The following is a 15,874-nucleotide window of genomic DNA, read 5'->3' as shown; positions in this document are numbered from 1 at the left end:
TCAATAAATGAACCAACATATTTACCCAATCGCTTATGAGTGATTGGTGCCTTGATATTATCTAAACATGACAAACCTAATAAGACATACAAATGAGGTTAAGCAGGGGACAGAACTTGCTTTAATTGCAATGCTAGTCTTGAAGACCATAACATGCACTTATGTTAACATTGAATAGAATTTCTTGTTCAACACTTCCCAGTTCCTTCCTTTAAATTTCCTCCATAAGCACCTCGACTCCTGAATTTTTGTTGGGGGTGACAAGCTCATATGTCACTGGGATGTAGAAACCTGAACATCATTCTGCACCCTCCCCCAAATTAAGATTCACAGTCCAATCACTGTTGTAATTTTGTAAAGCGGTCAGTAAACATTGTAACTTAAGCTACTGCTCACTAAGGTGTCAAATTAAAACAAGTATCAGGTGGTCTGAATGTCAGGCACTAGACAAGATCAAAGATATTTTTTAAAATTTCATTTCATGGGACACAGCAATTCAATTCAATGCTACAAGTTCTTCCTGGAGAAAGCCAAATTGTCCAGGTCTAGTTGGAAACATCACATACAAGCAAAGTAATCTACAATCAGATACTAGATGCCACGTTAACTGGTCTCCTCTAGGGAGAGCTTGTCAAACAGGTACTCTCCCATCCCATTCTTAGGAGCTCCCAGACACTTCAGGTTGGTGATGTAGTCCCCAAGTTGCTTGATGGCCTTGACCTGCACATCCAAATAGTGAGTCTCCAGGAAGTTACACAGCTGGAAGAGAAAGAAACATTGCGACACAGTCAAAATGTGAAGATCAGGCTTTCACTCCTGCTTCTCAGAGGGAGATTGCTTTCAGCAAATGTGTTTTGCTGCATTATGTCACAACCAAAACATCTTTTGCAGAAACTTCACTGAAAGGAAATCTGTTTGGGATTATCTGCAGGTTAGGAAAGGTGCTATACAGACTGGAACCCTTGCAGTCAGTCAATCAAGCAGTTTAAAGTGAAGTCACTTATGATATAGGAAACAACAGCTATGTGCACAGTAAGATCTCACAGCAATAACTGAATTTGGGATTTGTTCTGGCCACCTCACCTGTTAGCCTTTTTAAAAAGTCCTAGAGTGAGACTTCAATCCAGAACATTCTGACTGAAGAGAAAGTGCTACCAATAGAGCCACAGCTAGAGTCAAGTTGAAATGAAATTTCTTATTTTATCTAGATCTTAAACCAACTGCTAACTAGTTGGTAATGTTGCTCACTTCAGATCCATGCCTATGGCTACGCTAGAATATGGTGGTTAAGGACAATGTCATGTTGGGTCTCCAAGTGGTCTCATTGAAATGATTAACCAAAGTCAACCAATGGTCAGAATTAGGATGAAGTGAAGCTTACATGAGGGTCAGTCTGAGTGGTGGCAAGTTGGTGTAGATCCAGCCGACTCTGGTTCACATTCTTCTCCAGGTCCAGGGCAACTTGCATTGCCTGTGGACTGTTGCCCCACTCATCCCTCTCTGGTTTCTAAAATGGAGAAAGACAGGTCAGTTATTGCAGGGTGCTTTCATCATATCCATTTGTACATTCATTAAAGGAAGGAGTTCAGGAACAGGTCAACACTTTCCCTGTTGCGTTCAGAGCTATGGGACTAAGGTGCACAAAGAAGTCAAAACTCCTTGTAGATCAGGGTACATCCCTGCGACAGCTCAGCTCTGACACACAAAGATTGAAACACTCTGTATAGACTGAGCCAGTCGAGGTCAGATCAGACAGGTGAAGCTGAGAAACTCTTCACTCAGGATTTGCAAATACTCTCAATCGAGTTGAAGCCAAATCATTAAGCAGCCATTCCCCTCCCCCCCGCCGTCCAAATTCCAACCTTCGCATCCTGTAGGAGGATGCGGCCTTCACGCTGGTTCTGGAATTTCATCAGCTTCTCTGCATGTTCCCGCTTCTCCTCAGACTTTGAAGAACCGGGAGAAATGGTCAAGGGCGATGTCATCCCGGTCAAAGAAAGACACCTGAAAAACAATTCGAATTCCATGAATACACCACTGACCCCAATTCTAATCCTCAAAAAAGTTAGGAGTCTTCTTACAGCTTCCTAAATCAAACTGACTATTCAGTACGAAGTCACATTAAATTCTCTGCCTTCCTTCAATATATTGAATTGTCTACAACAGGATTTCCCGAACAGTGGGGGGTCACTAGCTCCAAGGGAGCAGCCGTCCAGTGGAACCTGAATACCAACAGCTGCCAGGCCCCTTGAAACCCTCACTTTCCAATGGTGCACATTTGGCCTAACAGATCTTGGAGGTTCGATTCCTCCTGCAAAAGGCAGCTACTCCTTTGGAAAAAATACCCTAATTTAAACATTCCCACTGTGCTCAACCTCACCTCCCCCTTTCTCAACACACCCCCACTCAGCAGAAGGCACTCAACTCTTGTATCACCCACCAATTCCCCAAAAACATTCTGAGTGCACATGATGTAGGGTCACCAGGATAAGCTTGGGAAGCACTGGTCTATCACACAATCTCCACTGTTCTAATTTTGAAGATTAGCCTATTTAGACATAGAAGTGACTATCCATCTCCAGCAGAATATTGCACCTTCCTTCAGTGGGAAGATTCTCAGTCTGGTAAATCAAATCATTTTGCACCATCTATTCACAATTCAACAGTTAATTTGAAGTTGAAATAACCAGAATACAACTGGCGACAAGAAAAATACATTGAAAAGGGAAAATTGGCAACTTAGTTACCATGAAAGTGGAATTAAAATAAATTGCTAATATAATTACCACATTTCTGCCAAATTATTGCAAGACATCCATTAGCACTACAGCTCAGATTGTTACTCTTTCATTCCTCTAACCAATTTATTCAATGCTACCTGCATCAGAGCCTTCAAATTTAACAAGATGTTCACGCACTAATTATGTTACTGGACTAATAACCCCAGGAACACATGTTCCAGTCCCCGACAGACATTCTGCCAATTGAAGTTATAGAAAGCTCAAAACACAAAGCTGGTATCAGGGGACAAAGTGAGCACAGGAGTAGGCCACTCGGCCCCTCGAGCCTGCTCTGTCATTCAATAAGATTATGGCTGACCTGATTGTAACCTCAACCCCACATTCCTGCCTACCCCCGATAACCTTTCACCCTTTGCTTCAAGAATCTAGCTTTTTCAAAGACTCTGCTTCCACCATCTTTTGATGACAAGAATTCCAAAGACTCAAACATTTGTCTTAAATTAGCAACTTTTTAAAAAAAAGTGGCCCTTAGTATTAAATTCTCCCACAAGAGGAAACATCATCTCCACAATAGCCCCGTCAGACCCCTCAGAATCTTAAATCAAGTTATTTATTCTTCTTAACTCCAGCAGATACAAACCTCACCTTTCCTCATAAGGCAACTCACCCATTCCAGGCATTAGTCTAGTAAACCTTCTCTGAACTGCTTCCAACGCATTCACATCTTTCCTCAAAAAAAGGAGAGCAATACTGTACAAAGTACTCCAGATGCAGTCTCACCAATGTCCTGTATAACAGAAGCACAACCTCCCTACTTTCATATTCAAAGCAGTCAAATTTCTAGAATGCTAATTGATTCAGTACTAAAAGCTGCTGTCTTTACCTAGTCCAACCTCCCCCTCACCAACATGGTGAAGGCAACTGGCTTCTCATATTGCCTCATAAGCCACTCCATTAGGCAGTAATTGCCACATATCCAGAGACTAAATATTAAAGATCAAATCCAATTTATAAGGATAAATCTCTCTGCATATCCCTCAGAGCAGCCATGAAGCCAACCAGTTGATGGTGGACATCATCGCATCTCACTAAGTGCAGTGACAACAGAGGTAAAATTAGGTTGAATTGACATTTAATTGAGTACAGGTCAAGATCCAATAAACATACAATATGTCAAGTTATATTGTAAATGCAGGAAAGAGAATCTACTTCAACATAATAGATTTTATTTTAAACCCACAAAGACAAAACTTACCAAAGAAAGTTAAAGATAGGAGGCAGTGAGCTCCACATTAATCTGCTTGTTGACAGCAGCTTCACAATCCTGGTGATGGTTTTGACAAACTTGGGAGTCCATCTTCTGTGTCTAACAATTTTTTTTCCTAACTTGCAGCAAAACACAAACCCTCACAAATGTAGGACCCTACAACAACTACACCTAAAATATCACTACCAAATGACTTGAACTTATACTCCAGGAATTGATGCACCCTCATTTGATTAAGCAGGCAATGACATCGCCAATGATGGCCAACCACTCCTATTAACTGATCAAACAGCTGACATGTCTAATTGGATTCCAATTAGCACAGGATAGGATTTGGGACCCAGGAGAAAAATCCAAATGTTAAAGGAGAGGCTCCATTGATTGACAACTCAACCTTGATAGAATTGCTGACTGAACTTTAACCTCAGTCTCTACCTGAAAAGGCCAATACTCTAAAAGCACACTTTGACATGTGAGCAGAGGTATTAAGAGAAGCTTGATGCAGACTCGTAGAGTCACATCAATCTGAGAGATTTTTTCCCCTAATTTTTGTGTAGGGAGCTCGTTGGAAGTGGAAAACATTTTCCTGTTAGTTTACAGCAACAGAAACAATGTGTGGTGGGGCATCCAGTATAGGCATCTGATGATAGATTGACGAATAATGACTTTGTAGCCCCATTCTGAACCTCCTGTGATCTCCTTAAAGATTCCCTGAGTTGCAGGAAACCCAGTTTGATAAGCAATGCTTGTGCTGAGCATCTCAGCTGCATGCCCAGAAGGAAAAAAAGCAAAAACTGGAAAATAAGAATACTGGTCCGAACTGGTCTTGTGTACCTTAAAATGGAACATCAGTGAAACTGGGAAATAAGAGTACTGGTCTGAACTGTTTTCCCCTTCTGGGTGGTAGGCCTCAGGCCTCTATGTCTAATTTCCACTTACTAGATACATATTGTGTGGTTGCCATTATATTATCTCTATATTTTGTTGTTAATTGTCACAATAACAACCACCCACTCTCAAGAATGTTTCTGTCAAGATATTTTCTGGTACTGTTTATGTAGAGTTACATAGAATGTACAGCACAGAAATGGGCACTTGGCCCACCTGGTCTATGTCAACGTTTATCCTCCACATAAACCTCCTCCTATCCTCCAATTGATAGTGTTAAATAAGACAAACTGAAACAGCCTTCAATAATGAGATTGTGGCCTGTGTGGAAATCGAGGATTGAAGATAAACCATTCAAAGGGTGTGATCGAAGGCTTGACAGACAGATTGATGGAAGAAAGATGCTTTTGCCCAACAGTTGTTTGAAATGCCAGGTTGTAGAGAATTCTCATCTTATTGGTTTCATGTACAATTTTGGGTCTTTTACTGTACAATACTATAAGAACACGTTCCTTTTGTCCTTTAGTGAAGACATGAACTGGTTAACATAAGTGGATTTATTTGGCAGAATAAAACAGAAGGTCAAGTAGCTTAAAGCTCCACTTCCTCTGCCAAGGCTGCAGTGTGTACTATCCACAAGATGTACTGCAACAACTTGTTCTCCGACAGCCTTTCCCTAACACATCCACCACCTAGAAGGACAAAAAGCAGACACACAGGAACAACAACGCCACCTCCAAGTTTCCCCTCCGAATCATAGCATCCTGACTTGGAGATAAATTGCCATTCTTTCATCATCGCTGGGTCAAAGTCCTGGAACTTCCTGTCTAACAGAACTGAGGAAACACCTTCATGTTCAAGAAGGCAGCCTGCTCCCACCTCTCAAGGGCAGTTGGGCACAGGCAATGAATGCTGGCATTGCCAGTACATCCTCAACTCAAGAATAAATTAAACAGAAGTATTTGTCCAGTCATATTGCAGTACCATTTTCCTACATGTTCACTACATTAACAGAATGCAGCATTAAAGGCAAACTATAACATAAGAGAGCTCCCCAATGTAGTCCGATTGCCAGGGAAATTTCCCCATATTAGATTTGGGGCATAGATTGGTTTTTTGTTCAAAGGTAGGCAGCTGTAATGTGAAAAATTAAAACCCAACAGGGAGCAGCATCTTTTTGAGCCCGGAAGTATGGAGGAATGGTGATATGTCTAATTAAGGGTGGCTGAGATATGCAGAGGGACTTCAATGTCATGTGCACCCCAAATCACTGGCGTAGGCTTTGTTCAAAAAACAGACCCTCGTTGTACCCTGTGGAAGCCTGTTCTTCTCCGCCTCAGCCATCTAATAGCAAACAACTTAAAAGCACTTCCTTCCCCCAAAAAGCTGTTTTAAACAATGTTCTTGCACTACACTAAAAAGCAAAATCCAATAAAACAGTCACATCTGCAGTTAGGTAGAGGGGATCTGAGAATTGCACCTTGTATTGCTTTCATAACCTTCAAAAGGCTATTTCATTCTGGTGTGAAATTCAATATTCCTGCCTCACCTCTCCCCAGGTCCAAATTTGCACCATTTGGATTGTACTGCCTCATGTGAATGACTTAAGCTCCTTGATCAAACGATCAGAAGTCACTGGGAAGTAAAACCTGGATATTCGTTCTCCACCCTCCCTGATCTAAAGCAAAGTCCCATGAAGACCCACAGTTTAATCACTATTGTAATGTGATTTAAAAATGTGTCAGTAATCACTAACTTCACTAAGCTACTGTGAACACCAAGGTGTCAAACTAATGCAAGTATCAGTGATCTGAATGGAGGACAATAGGCAAGGTCAATGAAAGATCTTTATTTCGATTCATGTGGCACAGCAATTTAGTTCTTTGCTACAATTTCTTTCTTCCTGGAGAAAACCAAATTGTCCAGGTCTAGTTGGAAACACACCACATACAAGCAAAGTAATCTACAATCAGATACTAGATGCCACGTTAACTGGTCTCCTCTAGTGAGAGCTTGTCAAACAGGTACTCTCCCATTTCCCCTAACTTAGTCTACTGCATTCGTTGCTCCCAATGTGGTCTCCTCTACATTGGAGAGACCAAACGCAAACTGGGCGACCGCTTTGCAGAACACCTGCGGTCTGTCCGCAAGAAAGACCCAAACCTCCCTGTCACTTGCCATTTTAACACTCCACCCTGCTCTCTTGCCCACATGTCTGTCCTTGGCTTGCTGCATTGTTCCAGTGAAGCCCAACGCAAACTGGAGGAACAGCACCTCATCTTCCGACTAGGCACTTTACAGCCTTCCGGACTGAATATTGAGTTCAACAATTTTAGATCTTGAACTCCCTCCTCCATCCCCACCCCCTTTCTGTTTCTTCCCCCCCTCCCTTTTGTTTTTTCCAAAAATTTATATAGATTTTTCTTTTTTCTTTTCCTACCTATTTCCATTATTTTTAAATCTATACCTGTAATGCCCTGTCAGTCTTTCCACCCCACCCCCACTAGAGCTGTACCTTGAGTGTCCTGCCATCCATTCTTAATTAGCACATTCTCTTAGATAATATCACCACCTTCAACACCTCTTTGTTCCTTTGTCTGTGACATTTTTTGATTATCTGCTCCTGTCACTGCTTGCTTGTCCCTACTACCACACCACCCCCCCCAACTTCTCTCCCCCCACCCCCTTAAACCAGCTTATATTTCACCCCTCTCCTAACTTTACTCAGTTCTGTTGAAGGGTCATGAGGACTCGAAACGTCAACTCTTTTCTTCTCCGCCAATGCTGCCAGACCTGCTGAGTTTTTCCAGGTAATTCTGTTCTTGTTTTGGATTTCCAGCATCCGCAGTAGTTTTTTTGTTTTTATCTTTGGTACTCTCCCATCTCATTCTTAGGAGCTCCCAGACGCTTCAGGTTGGTGATGTAGTCCCCAAGTTGCTTGATGGCCTTGACCTGCTCATCCAAATAGTGAGTCTCCAGGAAGTTACACAGCTGGAAGAGAAAGAAACATTGCAACACAGTCAAAATGTCAGTTTGTCTACAGCCAATTCTCCTCACTCCTGTTGAGATGGCTTTCAGGAAACAATTGTTTCACAGCATTATGCCACACCCAAAACATCTTTTGCTGAAACTTCACTGATGGTAAAGCTTTTTGGGATGGCTACAAGTCACAAAAGGCACTATATTAATAAGAGCCATGCATTTATCGCATGTCACAAAGCACCAAGTGTTGTCACTTGTGAGATGGGAAATGCAACAGCTAATGTTCACAACAAATCCCATAGTGGGAAGGGAGTTTGTGGGATTTAGGTCAGATTAGATATCGGCCACCTCAGCTGATGGTCCTGAATTGCACTGTCAGCTTTAAACCTAACAAATAGAGTGGGACTTCAATCTGGAACATTGACTCAAATGGCAGTGCTACTAAAAGCCACAGCTAAAGTCAAACTGAAGTGAAACTTCTCATTTTGTCCAGGTTTTAGCCAATGACAGTTTGCAATGTTGCTCACTTCAGATCCTTGCCCATGGCTACACCAGGATGTAGTCATTCAGGACAATGTGGTGTTGAGTCTAATTGGTCGATCGTTTCAAAGGCAACAACACAGTACAAAGTGATCAGAATTAGGATGAAGTGAAGTTTACATGAGGGTCAGTCTCAGTGGTGGCAAGTTGGTGTAGATCCAGCAGACTCTGGTTCACATTCTTCTCCAGATCCAGGGCAACTTGCATTGCCTGTGGACTGTTGCCCCACTCATCCCTCTCTGGTTTGTCAGTTATTGCAGGGTGCTTTCATCATATCCATTTGTACGGTCATTAAGGAAGGAGTTCAGGAAGAAGTCACCACTGACTAACAAACAAATTCAAAACTTCTTGTACAGTAAGTATCTGATGCAGCTCAGCTACACAGCAAGATTGTATACAGAGGAGAAGAATGTCTGAGCCAGTACTGAGAGATCAGGCAGATTAAGCAAAGAAACCTCACTCTCCCTTCACAATTTGTGAAATGTCATATGACTTGAAGCCATATCATTAAAGCAGCCATCCCCACAACCACCACCACCACCACCCCCCACACCACACAATTCCAACCTTCATATCTTGTAAGAGGATGCAGCCTCCACGCTGGTTCTGGAATTTCATCAGCTTCTCTGCATGTTCCTGCTTCTCCTCAGACTGATGTTTGAAAAAACTGGGAGAAATAGTTGAGAGTGACATCATCCCAGTCAAAGAAAGATACCTGAAAGAACCATTCAAATTCCAATAACACATCACTGACCCCAATTCTGATCCTCAAAAGTAGAGGAAGTCCTCTTCCAACTTTCTAATCAAATTAGCTATTCAATATGAATTGACATTAAATTCTCTGCCTTCCTCAACTATATTGAATGGTCTATAACAAGGTTTCCTCAAAATGGAGGTGGGGTCCACAAGCTCTTACTGAATGCCAAAAGCTGCAATGCCTCAAAATTCTCACTTCTAATAGCGTACATTTAGCCTATTGGACAAATCTTTGAGGCCTTTTCCTGCTAAAAAAGGCTGAATAGTTAGGTGCTCCTTTCTTAAAAAATTCTTTGGCTTAAACATTTCTCACCATGCTCACCCCCACTCAACAGCTGAAGACACACAACTCAAGAGCACACCCCCATCCTCTCGGTGCAAAGTGAGGAAATAAAATGGAGTCACTAGGAAAAATGTTTAGGGAGCACTGGTCTATAGTACAATGTACTCAATTCCCAATTGTGAAGATTAGCCAGTGGGAAATGGAACAAGTGACCATCCAACACCAATAGGATATCTGAAGAAATGGTAGCCTGCGTGATAAGGGGAAGATTCTCGATCTGGTAAGTGACTGGAGCATTTTGCATCATCTATTCACAATTCAACTTTAGAATTTGAAATATAACTGACCAAGGAAACAATGTTGGAAAGGGTGTATTGGGAACTTTGGACACCATGTGTGAATTAAAGTAATTATTTCTAATGCAATCACACCTGTCAAATTATTTCAAGACATCCATTAGCATCAGTTAGAAGGAAATAGCAGCAATTTATTCAATGTTAGCTGTAATAGAGGACATCCAAATTTAACAAAAGACATTCATGCACTAATTATGTTACAGGAATAGTAACCCTAGGAACACATTCAAGTCCCATAGACATTCTGCCAAATAAAGTTCTGGGGAAAAAAAAGGGAAACAAAGCAGGTATCAGAAAAAAAGTGATTACATCCAATTTGAAAGGAAACTTATTCCCACACATCTGAGCAGCCACCAAGCCAACCAGTTGTTAGTGGACATTGCTGCATCTCAATGACAGAGGTATAATTTGGTGAACTTAACATTGTGCACATCAAAACTCAATAAACAGGTCAAGTTACACTGAAACAGGGAAAAGAGAGTCTACTTCAACTTAATAGATTCTTTTGTAAATCCACAAAGTCAAAACTCGCCATGGAAAGATAAAGGTAGGAGGTAGTGAGCTCCACATTAATCTGCTTGTTGACAGCAGTTTCACAATCTTAATGATAGTTTTGACAAACCTGGGAGCCCATTTTGTAAGTATATTACTTATTTTTACAACTTGTACCAAAGCACCACCCTCACAAACACAGAATCGACATCAACTATACCTAAAACTGCATTGCTAAAGGGATTGGATTTACACTCTAGGAACCAACCCCGTTACATTAAGCAGGAAATGACATCAAGGATGGCCAACCACTCCTGTTAACCAATTAAACAGTTGCCATGTATAATTGGATTCCAATCAGCACAGGATAGGATTTGGGACCCAGGAACCAATCCGAATGTTAAAGGAGAGGATCCATTGATTGACAACTCAACCTTGATAGAATTTCTGATTGAACTTTGACCTCAGTCTCTACCTGAAAATGCCAATACACTAAAAGCTCATTTTGACATTTGAGGGGAGGTATTAAGAGAAGCTTGATGCAGACTCATAGAGTTACTTTAGTTTGTTACTTTGAGGGATTCTTTTATCCCTAATTTTTGAATGATAGCACTGGGAGCCAATATTGGAACATTTTCCTCTTAATATACAGCCACAGAAACAATGTGTTGGGCGCATCCAGTTTGGTATTTGTTGATAGATTGACAAATGATGACATTGTGGACTCATTCTGACTCTCCTGTGATCACTTTGAGGTTTGGTTGGAGTCATACCTAGCACAAAGGAGGATGGTTGGGGTAATTGGAGGTAAATCACCTCAATCCCAGGACATCACTGCAGGAATTCCTTAGGGTTGTGTCCTAGGCCCAACCATCTTTAGTTGCTTCATCAATGACTTTCCCTCCATCATAAGGTCAGGAGTGGGGATGTTCGCTGATGATTGCAGAATGTTCAGCACCATTCACGACTCCTCAGATACTGAAGCAGTCCATGTCCAAATGCAGCAAGACTTGGACAATATCCAGGCTTGGGCTGAGAAACTGGCAAGTAATATTCATGCCACACAAGTTCCAGGAAATGACCATCTCCAACAAGAGAAAGTCCAACCATCTTTCCTTGACATTCAATAGCATTACCATCGCTGAATCCCCCACTATCAACATCCTGGGGTTACCACTGACCAGAAACTGAGCTGGACCAGCCATATAAATGCTGTGGCTACAAGAGCAGGTCAGAGGCTGGGAATTCTGCAGAGAGTTATTCACCTCCTGACTCCCCAAAGCCTGTCCACCATCTACAAGGCACAAGTCAGGAGTATGATGGAAGTCTCTCCACTTGCCTGGATGAATGCAGCTTCCAACACATTCAAGAAGCTTGGCACCAACAAGGAGAAACCTTGATTGGCACCCCATCCACCACCTTCAACATTCACTCCCTCCACCACCGATGCACAGTGGCAGCAGTGTGTACCATCTACAAGATGCACTGCAGCAACTCACCAAGGCTCCTTCAACAGCACTTTCCAAACATGTGACCTGTACCACCTAGAAGGACAAGGGCAGCAGACACATGGGAACATCACCACCACCTGCAAGCTCCCCTCCAATCCACACTCCATCCTGACTTGGAAATATATCACTGTTCCTTTACTGTTACTGGGTCAAAATCCTGGAACTCCCTCCCTAACAGCACTGTGGCTGTACCTATACTATACATGGACTGCCGCGGCTCAAGAAGGTAGCTCACGACCACCTTCTCAAGGACAATTAGGGGTGGGCAATAAATGCTGGTCTAGTCAATGATGCCCACATCCCATGAAAGAAATTTTAAAAATTCCCAGGGTTGCAGTAAGCCCAGTTTGAAAACCAATTCTATAATTGGCTGAGCACCTCAGCTATATGGTGGGCCTCAGGCCTCTGTCTAATTCCCAATTGCAGGAGGCATATTGTGTGACTGCCATTTTATTAGGTAACTTTCTTCCATCAACCTATCTGTCAAGCTTTTGATCAGGTCCTTTAACTGAATGGTAATCTTCAATTCTCAAGTGCCACGCAGGTCACAATCCATCATTGAAAGCTGTTCCATTATCACTATATTTGGTTATTAATTGTTACAGTAACAACCATCCACTCAAGAATCTTTGCATTGAGGTATTTTCTGCTATTGTTTTCATAGAATTACATAGAATGTAGAGCCCAGAAATTGGCCACTCGGCCCATCTGGCCTATGCCAACATTTATCCTCCACACAAACCTCCTCCTACCCTAACATTGATAGTGTTAAATAAGACAAACTGAAACAGCCTTCAATAATGAGATTGTGGCCTGTGTGGACATAGAGGATTGAAGATAAACCATTCAGTTAAAGGGTGTGATCGAAGGCTTGACAGACAGATTGGTGGAAGAAAGATGCTTTTGCCCAACAGTTGTTTGAAATGCCAGGTTGTAGAGAATTCTCATCTTATTGGTTTCATGTACATTTTTGGGTCTTTCACTGTACAATACTAAGAACATGTTATTTTGGTCCTTTAGTGAAGGCATGAACTGGTTAACATAAGTGGATTTATTTGGCAGAATAAAACAGAAGATCAAGTGGCCTAAAGCTCCACTTTCTCTGCCAAGGCTGCAGTGTGTACTATCTACAAGATGCACTGCAACAACTTGTTCTCTGACTGCCTTTCCCTCACAAGCCACATCCACCACCCAGACGGACGAAGAAAGTAGACGCATAGGAACAACACCACCTCCAAGTTTCCACTCAGCAACCTGACTTGGAGATAAATTACCTTCATCACTGGGTCAAAGTCCTGGAACTCCCTGTCTAACAGAACTGAGGAAGCAGTCACCTTTAACAGCTCACTCCCACCCCTCAAGAGCAACTGGGCATAGGCAATGAATGCTGGCTTTGCCAGTGTCCCCGTCTCAGGAATAAATTAAACAAAAGTATTTGTCTAGTAATGTTGTAGTGCCATTTCCCTACATGCTCACATCACCAACATGAGGTAGTGTTGAATGCAAACCATAACACCACAGTCCAGGCTAGCATCAATTCAAAGTAGACTTTTTTTGAGCTCAGTTTCTGGAATGTTGTTGCTGTGAAATCTGGATGTCAGGAGGCAGTGTGGTAAAATGCAGAAACCACCCAGGGACAACTCTGCAATGTATTCCTGCTGCCAGGAAAGTTTACCCAAGCTGGACTGTGATGCAGATTAGTTAGTGCATAATCATTCTGTAACTCAATTCCAAACACGTGAGCTTTAAAACAAGTATCAGCGGTCTGAATAATGAGCAATAGGCAAGATCAATGAAAGACTTTATTTCAATTTGTGGGGTGGCACAGCAATTTAATTCTTTGCTACAAGTTCTTTCTTCCTGGAGAAAGCCAAATTGTCCAGGTCTAATTGGAAACATCACATACAAGCAAAGTAACCTACAATCAGATACTAGATGCCACGTCTCCTCTAGTGAGAGCTTGTCAAACAGGTTCTCTCCCATCCCATTCTCAGGAGCTCCCAGACACTTCAGGTTGGTGATGTAGTCCCCAAGTTGCTTGATGGCCTTGACCTGCTCATCCAAATAGTGAGTCTCCAGGAAGTCACACAGCTAGAAGAGAGAAACATTGCGACACAGTCAAAATGTGAAGATCAGATCTTTTGCAGCCAATTCTCCTCATGCTCCTGCTTCTCATAGGGAGATGGTTTTCAGGAAATCATTTGCAGTTCAGTGCATTATGCTACACAACCAAAACATCTTGCTGAAACTTTGCAGCGCTCCATTGATCGGCAAGTTAGTTTGGTCAGGAAAGGTGCAAAATAAGAATTTACTGTATTTCCCAAAGCACCTTAACCAAAGCTCATGGTGTGGGCCAGGGGTAACATTAGCCTAGATAGAGGATGGGCTGGCAGAAAACAGTATACATGAATGGGTCTTTGCCAGTTGGCAGGATATGACAAGTGGAGTCCCACAGGGGCCTGGTCTGGGGCCTAAACCTTTTACATCAATGACTTAGATGAGGGGAATGAAGGCATGGTAGCCAAATTTGCAGATGACACAGATAGCTAGGAAAATATGTTGTGAAGAGTTTGCAGACATATGGGCAAAAATCTGACAGACAGAGTATAATGTGGTAAAACGTGAAGTTATTCACTTTGGCAGGAAGAATAAAGGCAAAGTATTACTTAAACAGAACTGCAGAATTCAGAGATCCAGAGGATCTAGTGTTCTTGTGCAGGAGTCAAAGTTAGCATGCAGGTACAGCACGAAATAAAGGCAGCTAATGGAATGCTCCCCTTGAGGGGAATTGAACATAAAGATGTTATTCTTCAGTTATACAGGGCATTGGTGAGACCATCTCAAAAAACTGTGCAGTTTTGGTCTCCTTATTTAAAAGGACGGATGTAAATCTGTTGGAGGAAGTTCAGGGGAGGTTTACTAGATTGATACCTGGAATGAGCAGGTTGCCTGATAGGTTGGACAGACTGGGGTTGTTTCCACTGGAGTTAAGAGCGAGGGGGCAACTCCTCTTGGAGGATCTCAGAACTGGGGGCACAGTTAAAATTAGGGGTCACCCTTATGAGAAAGGGATGAGGAGAAATTCTCAAGAGGGTTGAGACACTTTGGAACTCTACCTCAGAAAGTGGCAGAGGTGGGGGTCATTGAGTATTTTTAAGGCAGAGGTAGATAGATTGTTAGGCAAGGGAGTTGACAGTCATCAGGGGTGGATGAGAATGTGGAACTCAACACAAATCAGCCATGAGGGCAACTAAAAGCCTAGGCAGCAAATTCTAGTCATGGAACAAGACTAAATCTTCAAAAAAAACTCAACCTAGTTACAAAACTCAATAAAATATGCAAGTCAGGTTGAAATGGAGGGAAAAGAGTTTATTTCAATATGATAGATTTTCATCAAACCCACAAACACTCACCATGGAAAGATAAAGATAGGAGGCAGTGAGCTCCATGTTAATCTGCCTGTTGACAGCAGCTTCGCAATCCGGGTGATAGTTTTGACAAACCTGGGAGTCCATTTTGTAAATGTTAAGTGTTCTTTTTTTTCTCTAATTTATACCAAAACACATTCCTATCACAAACTAACTTACAGCAAATATCTAAAACATCACTGGCATAGGACATGAATTTATAATCCAGGATCCAACCCATTTGATTAAGCAGGAAATGACATCATCCATGATGCCAACCATTCTTGTTAGCCAATCGAACAGCTGCCATTTCCAATCAGCACAGGATAGGATTTGGGACCCAGGAGCCAATTAAAATGTTAAAGGAAAGGCTGCTTTGATTGACAACTCAACCTTGATGGAATTGCTGATTGATCTTTGACTTTCTTCACCAGTGCAAACTCTGAAAGTGTCTCTACCTGAAAATGACAAGGAAATATGCTCTAAAACCTTATTTTGACATTTGACCAGACGTACTAAGACAAGCTTGACACAGACTTGCAGAGTTACATTAGTTTCCCAACTTTGGAATGAGAGTGTTGGGGAGCCCATTGGAAGGAAGAGACATTGTTTGCAGATAGCAACAGAAATAATGCGCTAGTGGGCCATCCA

At 42.1% G+C, this 15,874-nt stretch overlaps 2 pseudogenes; both read right to left on the bottom strand.

Moving 5' to 3' along the window:
• Positions 1-603: 603 nt before the first annotated feature.
• LOC144669499 (ferritin, higher subunit-like) lies at positions 604-4,098 on the bottom strand (annotated as a pseudogene).
• Positions 4,099-6,884: 2,786 nt separating this feature from the next.
• LOC144669498 (ferritin, higher subunit-like) lies at positions 6,885-15,331 on the bottom strand (annotated as a pseudogene).
• Positions 15,332-15,874: the final 543 nt, after the last annotated feature.

The sequence above is a fragment of the Cetorhinus maximus genome, chromosome 29 (assembly GCF_964194155.1).
Source record: "Cetorhinus maximus chromosome 29, sCetMax3.hap1.1, whole genome shotgun sequence".
NCBI classification, from domain to species: domain Eukaryota; kingdom Metazoa; phylum Chordata; class Chondrichthyes; order Lamniformes; family Cetorhinidae; genus Cetorhinus; species Cetorhinus maximus.
This window is presented reverse-complemented; position numbering and strand designations above follow the sequence as displayed.